General features: G+C 38.7%; 5 non-coding genes across 5 annotated transcripts; all 5 read right to left on the minus strand.

Annotated features, from left to right (window-relative positions):
• Nucleotides 1–1,411: 1,411 nt before the first annotated feature.
• Nucleotides 1,412–1,493, minus strand: TRNAS-GCU (transfer RNA serine (anticodon GCU)). The gene has a single exon. It is a non-coding gene; the product is annotated as a tRNA-Ser (tRNA).
• A 2,564-nt stretch (nt 1,494–4,057) lies between these two features.
• Nucleotides 4,058–4,139, minus strand: TRNAS-GCU (transfer RNA serine (anticodon GCU)). Its single transcript has one exon. It is a non-coding gene; the product is annotated as a tRNA-Ser (tRNA).
• Nucleotides 4,140–6,706: 2,567 nt separating this feature from the next.
• On the minus strand, nt 6,707–6,788 carry TRNAS-GCU (transfer RNA serine (anticodon GCU)). Its single transcript has one exon. It is a non-coding gene; the product is annotated as a tRNA-Ser (tRNA).
• Nucleotides 6,789–9,353: 2,565 nt separating this feature from the next.
• On the minus strand, nt 9,354–9,435 carry TRNAS-GCU (transfer RNA serine (anticodon GCU)). The gene has a single exon. It is a non-coding gene; the product is annotated as a tRNA-Ser (tRNA).
• A 2,564-nt stretch (nt 9,436–11,999) lies between these two features.
• Nucleotides 12,000–12,081, minus strand: TRNAS-GCU (transfer RNA serine (anticodon GCU)). Its single transcript has one exon. It is a non-coding gene; the product is annotated as a tRNA-Ser (tRNA).
• Between the last annotated feature and the right edge of the window lie 942 nt (nt 12,082–13,023).

The raw sequence follows: 13,023 nt of genomic DNA on the forward strand, positions 1-13,023 counted from the left end.
AAGCAAGAACTCAGTAATTTGTCTATTTGCGTCAGATTTTAGTGAACACCTTAACTAACCTCAAATTAGAATCAGCATGTTGGGCTTCATGCAAAACAATTTAGCAAACACAAATTTAGAAAACATCTAACTATGGCCTCTATCAAAGAGCAGTTGGTACCGAGAAAGAAAAGGCAAGCCGACAATTACAATTTTCATCAGATAGTTACCCATCCAACGGATCAGCAAACAGCGTCAGTTTTTGTCCTCAGGGCATCAGTCGTTTTCACCATCAGCAAAGATAGGACAGGGCAAAGCCTCTGTATTGCATAGCTGAGGAACAAGAACTCCTCTCATATAGAGGAGATATGAGTATCAGGTAAGGAATAAGTAAAGGGTGGTTTAGAGTATCAGGACGAACAAACGGCAAAGTCTCAAAGGAAATGGCCTAAATGGCTCAGTAGAATGGCAAAGAATGGGTTGGAGTGGAATGTCCAATAAATAGCTGATTTCTGCTCAGTTCATATGGTTAAATCAAAACTGTCTAATTTACTCCTAATTCCTCGTTGGATAATAATTTGTGCATCGTTATCTCTGTCCAATAATTATTCACGCATTTCACCAGAATTTTCCACAAACCATAGTTCACATGTCGTTGATTGGCCCATGTTATTGACGTCTTCATCGGTTGGAATGTCAGGTAAGAAAAGTTACACTTTACGCACCAGTCAGTAGTTCCATTGTTTTCTCCTACTCCAGGCAACCTTGCACCTGTTACGAATTACACTGTTGCATTGAGCAAGAATGTCTCCTTGAGCAAGTCGGGTCCCATGAGAAAGAATTTACTACAGCTACACACATCTCTAGCTTCTGGAAAAGTACAGTTTCGTGTCCTTCAGGAAAACAGCACATTGCACGTTAGAAAAACACAGTTTAATATGAGACCAGGCATGTAGGCCCAGACCCTCGCTAAACTAAGGCCTAGTGCTTAATGTACTAACTCCTAATACATAACTCCAATTTTGATATGTTAATACAAGTTCAAAACATCAGTACATAATTAATTCAGCATTAATAACTTTCATTATTCTTCGTATACATTGGTAGCCACTCCCCGTGGGCACATTTCAAACGCGTGCATTATTTCTACATTAACACATTTTCTATGCAGTTTCATTACACAATATATTGCAAACTTCTACGTCCCCCAACTTAACAACCCTCCGCCTGAGGAAAGAATTTGTGATTCATGCACAGAACCCGGCCGGCGCTGTTTACAGTAATGCCTAAGCACAGTGCTCACCTGAGCGGTGTTTCCAAACCGAGGCATTGTACTGTCGGAAATACTATGGGATACGTAATTTAACTTTCACATAAAATTGGTTTAAACCAGACATACCGCATATTAAAAAGTAAACACACAATAATAAACCGACAAGGGTGGGATTCGAACCCACGCATGCAGAGCACAATGGATTAGCAGTCCATCGCCTTAACCACTCAGCCACCTTGTCATGGAAATGTCGGTTTTCAGGAGGAAAAAATATAGTAGCCGAAATGTGTTCTATGAGGTGATAGTTGTCCACACATAATAAAGAGCATATATTTACAGATTGTTATGGCAACTTGTTGTCTTCAGCTTTGCTCTAAATGACCTTGTTGTCCTTCCCTACTTCAGCTCGAATTTATATGATATATGTAATGGAATCATGAAAATTACACATTCCAAACGTGTTCTATCCATATGTGATCTACTGTCACACTACCCTCAAATGAGCTAAGATTGCTTTATTTCAGTTGTACGTGGATTTAAAGTGCAATTTCATACAAATATATTACTGGTATGGTGCTTTCGAGTCTCTAGGTGTCATTCATTGTTGGGGTGCTTACATGTCAACATTAGGCAGCAAATAGTACACAAATAAGGAAAACAGCCTTCCCATTTAATGTGCATTGTTCTGCAAAACGTTTTAAGTAGGAGAAAGTAAAACTTAGTTTATAAAACCGCCTAAACTGGGAGTACTGCCGCTACAGCTTTGACACTTCAGTTTAAAAACGTACGTGCATAAACAAGAAATATTTTTGCGCTAAATAAATTGCTATCCGACTGCTCACGTAACGCATAAAACTGAGGCAGTCGTAATTACACCACATTGAAGTAATATCTTGGTAGTTTTCGTTGACGATGACTCAGCAGCAACAGATCAGATGACTTTTTATTAGTGATAGCGCATCACGGCCTTGATAAGTAAACTTACAAGGAGACACGCCTAGGTCGATGAACCTTTTGGACTACGTTCGGGGACTTCCCAGTACGAGATGTCTTTTGGCATCACAAATCAATGGATCAATATCTCAACAACAATCGCAATAACTAATCATCATGCTAATCAATAACCTTTAATGAGAGTCAATAAAGTGAACACACCATGACCTTTCAGTCATGAATAAAAACACCAATTTAGTTAAGTGTTAGGATACTTATTTCCCTATTGGTTACAATCTAAAGTCATTTCTGTTAATCTCATCGGCAATTCATCTCATTAGTAACTCTTCAGATTTGCAATTAGAAATGCAATTAATCAATGCATGGAGAATATTCACTCAGTATTAACAATCATTAATAAGAACCAACTTTGCAAAGTCTCAGTAGTGCATGATTCAAAAAAGCAAGAACTCAGTAATTTGTCTATTTGCGTCAGATTTTAGTGAACACCTTAACTAACCTCAAAGTAGCATCAGCATGCTGGGCTTCATGCAAAACAATTTAGCAAACACAAATTTGGAAAACATCTAACTATGGCCTCTATCAAAGAGCAGTTGGTACCGAGAAAGAAAAGGCAAGCCGACAATTACAATTTTCATCAGATAGTTACCCATCCAACGGATCAGCAAACAGCGTCAGTCTTTGTCCTCAGGGCATCAGTCGTTTTCACCATCAGCAAAGATAGGACAGGGTAAAGCCTCTGTATTGCATAGCTGAGGAACAAGAACTCCCCTCATATAGAGGAGATATGAGTATCAGGTAAGGAATAAGTAAAGGGTGGTTTAGAGTATCAGGACGAACAAACGGCAAAGTCTCAAAGGAAATGGCCTAAATGGCTCAGTAGAATGGCAAAGAATGGGTTGGAGTGGAATGTCCAATAAATAGCTGATTTCTGCTCAGGTCATATGGTTAAATCAAAACTGTCTAATTTACTCCTAATTCCTCGTTGGATAATAATTTGTGCATCGTTATCTCTGTCCAATAATTATTCACGCATTTCACTAGAATTTTCCACAAACCATAGTTCACATGTCGTTGATTGGCCCATGTTATTGACTTCTTCATCGGTTGGAATGTCAGGTAAGAAAAGTTACACTTTACGCACCAGTCAGTTGTTCCATTGTTTTCTCCTACTCCAGGCAACCTTGCACCTGTTACGAATTACACTGTTGCATTCAGCAAGAATGTCTCCTTGAGCAAGTCGGGTCCCATGAGAAAGAATTTACTAAAGCTACACACATCTCTAGCTTCTGGAAAAGTACAGTTTCGTGTCCTTCAGGAAAACAGCACATTGCACGTTAGAAAAACACAGTTTAATATGAGACCAGGCATGTAGGCCCAGACCCTCGCTAAACTAAGGCCTAGTGCTTAATGTACAAACTCCTAATACATAACTCCAATTTTCATATGTTAATACAAGTTCAAAACATCAGTACATAATTAATTCAGCATTAATAACTTTCATTATTCTTCGTATACATTGGTAGCCACTCCCCGTGGGCACATTTCAAACGCGTGCATTATTTCTACATTAACACATTTTCTATGCAGTTTCATTACACAATATATTGCAAACTTCTACGTCCCCCAACTTAACAACCCTCCGCCTGAGGAAAGAATTTGTGATTCATGCACAGAACCCGGCCGGCGCTGTTTACAGTAATGCCTAAGCACAGTGCTCACCTGAGCGGTGTTTCCAAACCGAGGCATTGTACTGTCGGAAATACCATGGGATACGTAATTTAACTTTCACATAAAATTGGTTTAAACCAGACATACCGCATATTAAAAAGTAAACACACAATAATAAACGGACAAGGGTGGGATTCAAACCAACGCATGCAGAGCACAATGGATTAGCAGTCCATCGCCTTAACCACTCAGCCACCTTGTCGTGTAAAGGTCAGTTTTCAGGAGGAAAAAATATAGTAGCCGAAATGTGTTCTATGAGGTGATAGTTGTCCACACATAATAAAGAGCATATATTTACAGACTGTTATGGCAACTTGTTGTCTTCAGCTTTGCTCTAAATGACCTTGTTGTCCTTCCCTACTTCAGCTTGAATTTATATGATATATGTAATGGAATCATGAAAATTACACATTCCAAACGTGTTCTATCCATATGTGATCTACTGTCACACTACCCTCAAATGAGCTAAGATTGCTTTATTTCAGTTGAACGTGGATTTAAAGTGCAATTTCATACAAATATTTTACTGGTATGGTGATTTCGAGTCTCTAGGTGTCATTCATTGTTGGGGTGCTTACATGTCAACATTAGGCAGCAAATAGTACACAAATAAGGAAAACTGCCTTCCCATTTAATGTGCATTGTTCTGCAAAACGTTTTAAGTAGGAGAAAGTAAAACTTAGTTTATAAAACCGCCTAAACTGGGAGTATTGCCGCTACAGCTTTGACACTTCAGTTTAAAAACGTACGTGCATCAACAAGAAATATTTTTGCGCTAAATAAATTGCTGTCCGACTCCTCACGTAACGCATAAAACTGAGGCAGTCGTAATTACACCACATTGAAGTAATATCTTGGTGGTTTTCGTTGACGATGACTCAGCAGCAACAGATCAGATGACTTTTTATTAGTGATAGCGCATCACGGCCTTGATAAGTAAACTTACAAGGAGACACGCCTAGGTCGATGAACCTTTTGGACTACGTTCGGGGACTTCCCAGTACGAGATGTCTTTTGGCATCACAAATCAATGGATCAATATCTCAACAACAATCGCAATAACTAATCATCATGCTAATCAATAACCTTTAATGAGAGTCAATAAAGTGAACACACCATGACCTTTCAGTCATGAATAAAAACACCAATTTAGTTAAGTGTTAGGATACTTATTTCCCTATTGGTTACAATCTAAAGTCATTTCTGTTAATCTCATCGGCAATTCATCTCATTAGTAACTCTTCAGATTTGCAATTAGAAATGCAATTAATCAATGCATGGAGAATATTCACTCAGTATTAACACATCATTAATAAGAACCAACTTAGCAAAGTCTCAGTAGTGCATGATTCAAAAAAGGAAGAACTCAGTAATTTGTCTATTTGCGTCAGATTTTAGTGAACACCTTAACTAACCTCAAATTAGAATCAGCATGTTGGGCTTCATGCAAAACAATTTAGCAAACACAAATTTGGAAAACATCTAACTATGGCCTCTATCAAAGAGCAGTTGGTACAGAGAAAGAAAAGGCAAGCCGACAATTACAATTTTCATCAGATAGTTACCCATCCAACGGATCAGCAAACAGCGTCAGTCTTTGTCCTCAGGGCATCAGTCGTTTTCACCATCAGCAAAGATAGGACAGGGCAAAGCCTCTGTATTGCTTAGCTGAGGAACAAGAACTCCCCTCATATAGAGGAGATATGAGTATCAGGTAAGGAATAAGTAAAGGGTGGTTTAGAGTATCAGGACGAACAAACGGCAAAGTCTCAAAGGAAATGGCCTAAATGGCTCAGTAGAATGGCAAAGAATGGGTTGGAGTGGAATGTCCAATAAATAGCTGATTTCTGCTCAGGTCATATGGTTAAATCAAAACTGTCTAATTTACTCCTAATTCCTCGTTGGATAATAATTTGTGCATCGTTATCTCTGTCCAATAATTATTCACGCATTTCACTAGAATTTTCCACAAACCATAGTTCACATGTCGTTGATTGGCCCATGTTATTGACGTCTTCATCGGTTGAAATGTCAGGTAAGAAAAGTTACACTTTACGCACCAGTCAGTAGTTCCATTGTTTTCTCCTACTCCAGGCAACCTTGCACCTGTTACGAATTACACTGTTGCATTCAGCAAGAATGTCTCCTTGAGCATGTCGGGTCCCATGAGAAAGAATTTACTACAGCTACACACATCTCTAGCTTCTGGAAAAGTACAGTTTCGTGTCCTTCAGGAAAACAGCACATTGCACGTTAGAAAAACACAGTTTAATATGAGACCAGGCATGTAGGCCCAGACCCTCGCTAAACTAAGGCCTAGTGCTTAATGTACAAACTCCTAATACATAACTCCAATTTTGATATGTTAATACAAGTTCAAAACATCAGTACATAATTAATTCAGCATTAATAACTTTCATTAGTCTTCGTATACATTGGTAGCCACTCCCCGTGGGCACATTTTAAACGCGTGCATTATTTCTACATTAACACATTTTCTATGCAGTTTCATTACACAATATATATTGCAAACTTCTACGTCCCCCAACTTAACAACCCTCCGCCTGAGGATAGAATTTGTGATTCATGCACAGAACCCGGCCGGCGCTGTTTACAGTAATGCCTAAGCACAGTGCTCACCTGAGCGGTGTTTCCAAACCGAGGCATTGTACTGTCGGAAATACCATGGGATACGTAATTTAACTTTCACATAAAATAGGGTTAAACCAGACATACCGCATATTAAAAAGTAAACACACAATAATAAACCGACAAGGGTGGGAGTCGAACCAACGCATGCAGAGCACAATGGATTAGCAGTCCATCGCCTTAACCACTCAGCCACCTTGTCATGTAAAGGTCAGTTTTCAGGAGGAAAAAATATAGTAGCCGAAATGTGTTCTATGAGGTGATAGTTGTCCACACATAATAAAGAGCATATATTTACAGATTGTTATGGCAACTTGTTGTCTTCAGCTTTGCTCTAAATGACCTTGTTGTCCTTCCCTACTTCAGCTTGAATTTATATGATATATGTAATGGAATCATGAAAATTACACATTCCAAACGTGTTCTATCCATATGTGATCTACTGTCACATTACCCTCCAATGTGCTAAGATTGCTTTATTTCAGTTGTACGTGGATTTAAAGTGCAATTTCATACAAATATTTTACTGGTATGGTGCTTTCGAGTCTCTAGGTGTCATTCATTGTTGGGGTGCTTACATGTCAACATTAGGCAGCAAATAGTACACAAATAAGGAAAACTGCCTTCCCATTTAATGTGCATTGTTCTGCAAAACGTTTTAAGTAGGAGAAAGTAAAACTTAGTTTATAAAACCGCCTAAACTGGGAGTATTGCCGCTACAGCTTTGACACTTCAGTTTAAAAACGTACGTGCATCAACAAGAAATATTTTTGCGCTAAATAAATTGCTGTCCGACTGCTCACGTAACGCATAAAACTGAGGCAGTCGTAATTACACCACATTGAAGTAATATCTTGGTGGTTTTCGTTGACGATGACTCAGCAGCAACAGATCAGATGACTTTTTATTAGTAATAGCGCATCACGGCCTTGATAAGTAAACTTACAAGGAAACACGCCTAGGTCGATGAACCTTTTGGACTACGTTCGGGGACTTCCCAGTACGAGATATCTTTTGGCATCACAAATCAATGGATCAATATCTCAACAACAATCGCAATAACTAATCATCATGCTAATCAATAACCTTTAATGAGAGTCAATAAAGTGAACACACCATGACCTTTCAGTCATGAATAAAAACACCAATTTAGTTAAGTGTTAGGATACTTATTTCCCTATTGGTTACAATCTAAAGTCATTTCTGTTAATCTCATCGGCAATTCATCTCATTAGTAACTCTTCAGATTTGCAATTAGAAATGCAATTAATCAATGCATGGAGAATATTCACTCAGTATTAACACATCATTAATAAGAACCAACTTAGCAAAGTCTCAGTAGTGCATGATTCAAAAAAGCAAGAACTCAGTAATTTGTCTATTTGCGTCAGATTTTAGTGAACACCTTAACTAACCTCAAATTAGCATCAGCATGTTGGGCTTCATGCAAAACAATTTAGCAAACACAAATTTGGAAAACATCTAACTATGGCCTCTATCAAAGAGCAGTTGGTACCGAGAAAGAAAAGGCAAGCCGACAATTACAATTTTCATCAGATAGTTACCCATCCAACGGATCAGCAAACAGCGTCAGTTTTTGTCCTCAGGGCATCAGTCGTTTTCACCATCAACAAAGATAGGACAGGGCAAAGCCTCTGTATTGCATAGCTGAGGAACAAGAACTCCCCTCATATAGAGGAGATATGAGTATCAGGTAAGGAATAAGTAAAGGGTGGTTTAGAGTATCAGGACGAACAAACGGCAAAGTCTCAAAGGAAATGGCCTAAATGGCTCAGTAGAATGGCAAAGAATGGGTTGGAGTGGAATGTCCAATAAATAGCTGATTTCTGCTCAGTTCATATGGTTAAATCAAAATGGTCTAATTTACTCCTAATTCCTCGTTGGATAATAATTTGTGCATCGTTATCTCTGTCCAATAATTATTCACGCATTTCACCAGAATGTTCCAAAAACCATAGTTCACATGTCATTGATTGGCCCATGTTATTGACGTCTTCATCGGTTGGAATGTTAGGTAAGAAAAGTTACACTTTACGCACCAGTCAGTAGTTCCATTGTTTTCTCCTACTCCAGGCAACCTTGCACCTGTTACGAATTACACTGTTGCATTCAGCAAGAATGTCTCCTTGAGCAAGTCGGGTCCCATGAGAAAGAATTTACTACAGCTACACACATCTCTAGCTTCTGGAAAAGTACAGTTTCGTGTCCTTCAGGAAAACAGCACATTGCACGTTAGAAAAATACAGTTTAATATGAGACCAGGCATGTAGGCCCAGACCCTCGCTAAACTAAGGCCTAGTGCTTAATGTACAAACTCCTAATACATAACTCCAATTTTGATATGTTAATACAAGTTCAAAACATCAGTACATAATTAATTCAGCATTAATAACTTTCATTATTCTTCGTATACATTGGTAGCCACTCCCCGTGGGCGCATTTCAAACGCGTGCATTATTTCTACATTAACACATTTTCTATGCAGTTTCATTACACAATATATTGCAAACTTCTACGTCCCCCAAATTAACAACCCTCCGCCTGAGGAAAGAATTTGTGATTCATGCACAGAACCCGGCCGGCGCTGTTTACAGTAATGCCTAAGCACAGTGCTCACCTGAGCGGTGTTTCCAAACCGAGGCATTATACTGTCGGAAATACCATGGGATACGTAATTTAACTTTCACATAAAATAGGGTTAAACCAGACATACCGCATATTAAAAAGTAAACACACAATAATAAACCGACAAGGGTGGGATTCGAACCCACGCATGCAGAGCACAATGGATTAGCAGTCCATCGCCTTAACCACTCGGCCACCTTGTCGTGTAAAAGTCAGTTTTCAGGAGGAAAAAATATAGTAGCCGAAATGTGTTCTATGAGGTGATAGTTTTCCACACATAATAAAGAGCATATATTTACAGATTGTTATGGCAACTTGTTGTCTTCAGCTTTGCTCTAAATGACCTTGTTGTCCTTCCCTACTTCAGCTTGAATTTATATGATATATGTAATGGAATCATGAAAATTACACATTCCAAACGTGTTCTATCCATATGTGATCTACTGTCACACTACCCTCAAATGAGCTAAGATTGCTTTATTTCAGTTGTACGTGGATTTAAAGTGCAATTTCATACAAATATTTTACTGGTATGGTGCTTTCGAGTCTCTAGGTGTCATTCATTGTTGGGGTGCTTACATGTCAACATTAGGCAGCAAATAGCACACAAATAAGGAAAACTGCCTTCCCATTTAATGTGCACTGTTCTGCAAAACGTTTTAAGTAGGAGAAAGTAAAACTTAGTTTATAAAACCGCCTAAACTGGGAGTATTGCCGCCTCAGCTTTGACACTTCAGTTTAAAAACGTACGTGCATCAACAAGAAATATTTTTGCGCTAAATAAATTGCTGTCCGACTGCTCACGTAACGCATAAAACTGAGGCAGTCGTAATTACACCACATTGAAGTTATATCTTGGTGGTTTTCATTGATGATGACTCAGCAGCAAAGATCAGATGACTTTTTATTAGTGAGAGCGCATCACAGCCTTGATAAGTAAACTTACAAGGAGACACGCCTAGGTCGATGAACCTTTTGGACTACGTTCGGGGACTTCCCAGTACGAGATGTCTTTTGGCATCACAAATCAATGGATCAATATCTCAACAACAATCACAATAACTAATCATCATGCTAATCAATAACCTTTAATGAGAGTCAATAAAGTGAACACACCATGACCTTTCAGTCATGAATAAAAACACCAATTTAGTTAAGTGTTAGGATACTTATTTCCCTATTGGTTACAATCTAAAGTCATTTCTGTTAATCTCATCGGCAATTCATCTCATTAGTAACTCTTCAGATTTGCAATTAGAAATGCAATTAATCAATGCATGGAGAATATTCACTCAGTATTAACACATCATTAATAAGAACCAACTTAGCAAAGTCTCAGTAGTGCATGATTCAAAAAAGCAAGAACTCAGTAATTTGTCTATTTGCGTCAGATTTTAGTGAACACCTTAACTAACCTCAAATTAGCATCAGCATGTTGGGCTTCATGCAAAACAATTTAGCAAACACAAATTTGGAAAACATCTAACTATGGCCTCTATCAAAGAGCAGTTGGTACCGAGAAAGAAAAGGCAAGCCGACAATTACAATTTTCATCAGATAGTTACCCATCCAACGGATCAGCAAACAGCGTCAGTCTTTGTCCTCAGGGCATCAGTCGTTTTCACCATCAGCAAAGATAGGACAGGGCAAAGCCTCTGTATTGCATAGCTGAGGAACAAGAACTCCCCTCATATAGAGGAGATATGAGTATCAGGTAAGGAATAAGTAAAGGGTGGTTTAGAGTATCAGGACGAACAAACGGCAAAGTCTCAAAGGAAATGGCCAAAATGGCTCAGTAGAATGGCAAAGAATGGGTTGGAGTGGAATGTCCAATAAATAGCTGATTTCTGCTCAGGTCATATGGTTAAATCAAAACTGTCTAATTTACTCCTAATTCCTCGTTGGATAATAATTTGTGCATCGTTATCTCTGTCCAATAATTATTCACGCATTTCACTGGAATTTTCCACAAACCATAGTTCACATGTCGTTGATTGGCCCATGTTATTGACGTCTTCATCGGTTGGAATGTCAGGTAAGAAAAGTTACACTTTACGCACCAGTCAGTAGTTCCATTGTTTTCTCCTACTCCAGGCAACCTTGCACCTGTTACGAATTACACTGTTGCATTCAGCAAGAATGTCTCCTTGAGCAAGTCGGGTCCCATGAGAAAGAATTTACTACAGCTACACACATCTCTAGCTTCTGGAAAAGTACAGTTTCGTGTCCTTCAGGAAAACAGCACATTGCACGTTAGAAAAATACAGTTTAATATGAGACCAGGCATGTAGGCCCAGACCCTCGCTAAACTAAGGCCTAGTGCTTAATGTACAAACTCCTAATACATAACTCCAATTTTGATATGTTAATACAAGTTCAAAACATCAGTACATAATTAATTCAGCAATAATAACTTTCATTAGTCTTCGTATACATTGGTAGCCACTCCCCGTGGGCACATTTTAAACACGTGCATTATTTCTACATTAACACATTTTCTATGCAGTTTCATTACACAATATATTGCAAACTTCTACGTCCCCCAACTTAACAACCCTCCGCCTGAGGATAGAATTTGTGATTCATGCACAGAACCCGGCCGGCGCTGTTTACAGTAATGCCTAAGCACAGTGCTCACCTGAGCGGTGTTTCCAAACCGAGGCATTGTACCGTCGGAAATACCATGGGATACGTAATTTAACTTTCACATAAAATAGGGTTAAACCAGACATACCGCATATTAAAAAGTAAACACACAATAATAAACCGACAAGGGTGGGATTCGAACCAACGCATGCAGAGCACAATGGATTAGCAGTCCATTGCCTTAACCACTCGGCCACCTTGTCGTGTAAAGGTCAGTTTTCAGGAGGAAAAAATATAGTAGCCGAAATGTGTTCTATGAGGTGATAGTTGTCCACTCATAATAAAGAGCATATATTTACAGATTGTTATGGCAACTTGTTGTCTTCAGCTTTGCTCTAAATGACCTTGTTGTCCTTCCCTACTTCAGCTTGAATTTATATCATATATGTAATGAAATCATGAAAATTACACATTCCAAACGTGTTCTATCCATATGTGATCTCATGTCACACTACCCTCAAATGAGCTAAGATTGCTTTATTTCAGTTGTACGTGGATTTAAAGTGCAATTTCATACAAATATATTACTGGTATGGTGCTTTCGAGTCTCTAGGTGTCATTCATTGTTGGGGTGCTTACATGTCAACATTAGGCAGCAAATAGTACACAAATAAGGAAAACTGCCTTCCCATTTAATGTGCATTGTTCTGCAAATCGTTTTAAGTAGGAGAAAGTAAAACTTAGTTTATAAAACCGCCTAAACTGGGAGTATTGCCGCTACAGCTTTGACACTTCAGTTTAAAAACGTACGTGCATAGACAAGAAATATTTTTGCGCTAAATAAATTGCTATCCGACTGCTCACGTAACGCATAAAACTGAGGCAGTCGTAATTACACCACATTGAAGTAATATCTTGGTGGTTTTCGTTGACGATGACTCAGCAGCAACAGATCAGATGACGTTTTATTAGTGATAGCGCATCACGGCCTTGATAAGTAAACTTAGAAGGAGACACGCCTAGGTCGATGAACCTTTTGGACTACGTTCGGGGACTTCCCAGTACGAGATGTCTTTTGGCATCACAAATCAATGGATCAATATCTCAACAACAATCGCAATAACTAATCATCATGCTAATCAATAACCTTTAATGAGAGTCAATAAAGTGAACACACCATGACCTTTCAGTCATGAATAAAAACA

Source organism: Pleurodeles waltl, chromosome 12, assembly GCF_031143425.1.
Source record: "Pleurodeles waltl isolate 20211129_DDA chromosome 12, aPleWal1.hap1.20221129, whole genome shotgun sequence".
In the NCBI taxonomy this organism is placed as follows: Eukaryota; Metazoa; Chordata; class Amphibia; order Caudata; family Salamandridae; genus Pleurodeles; species Pleurodeles waltl.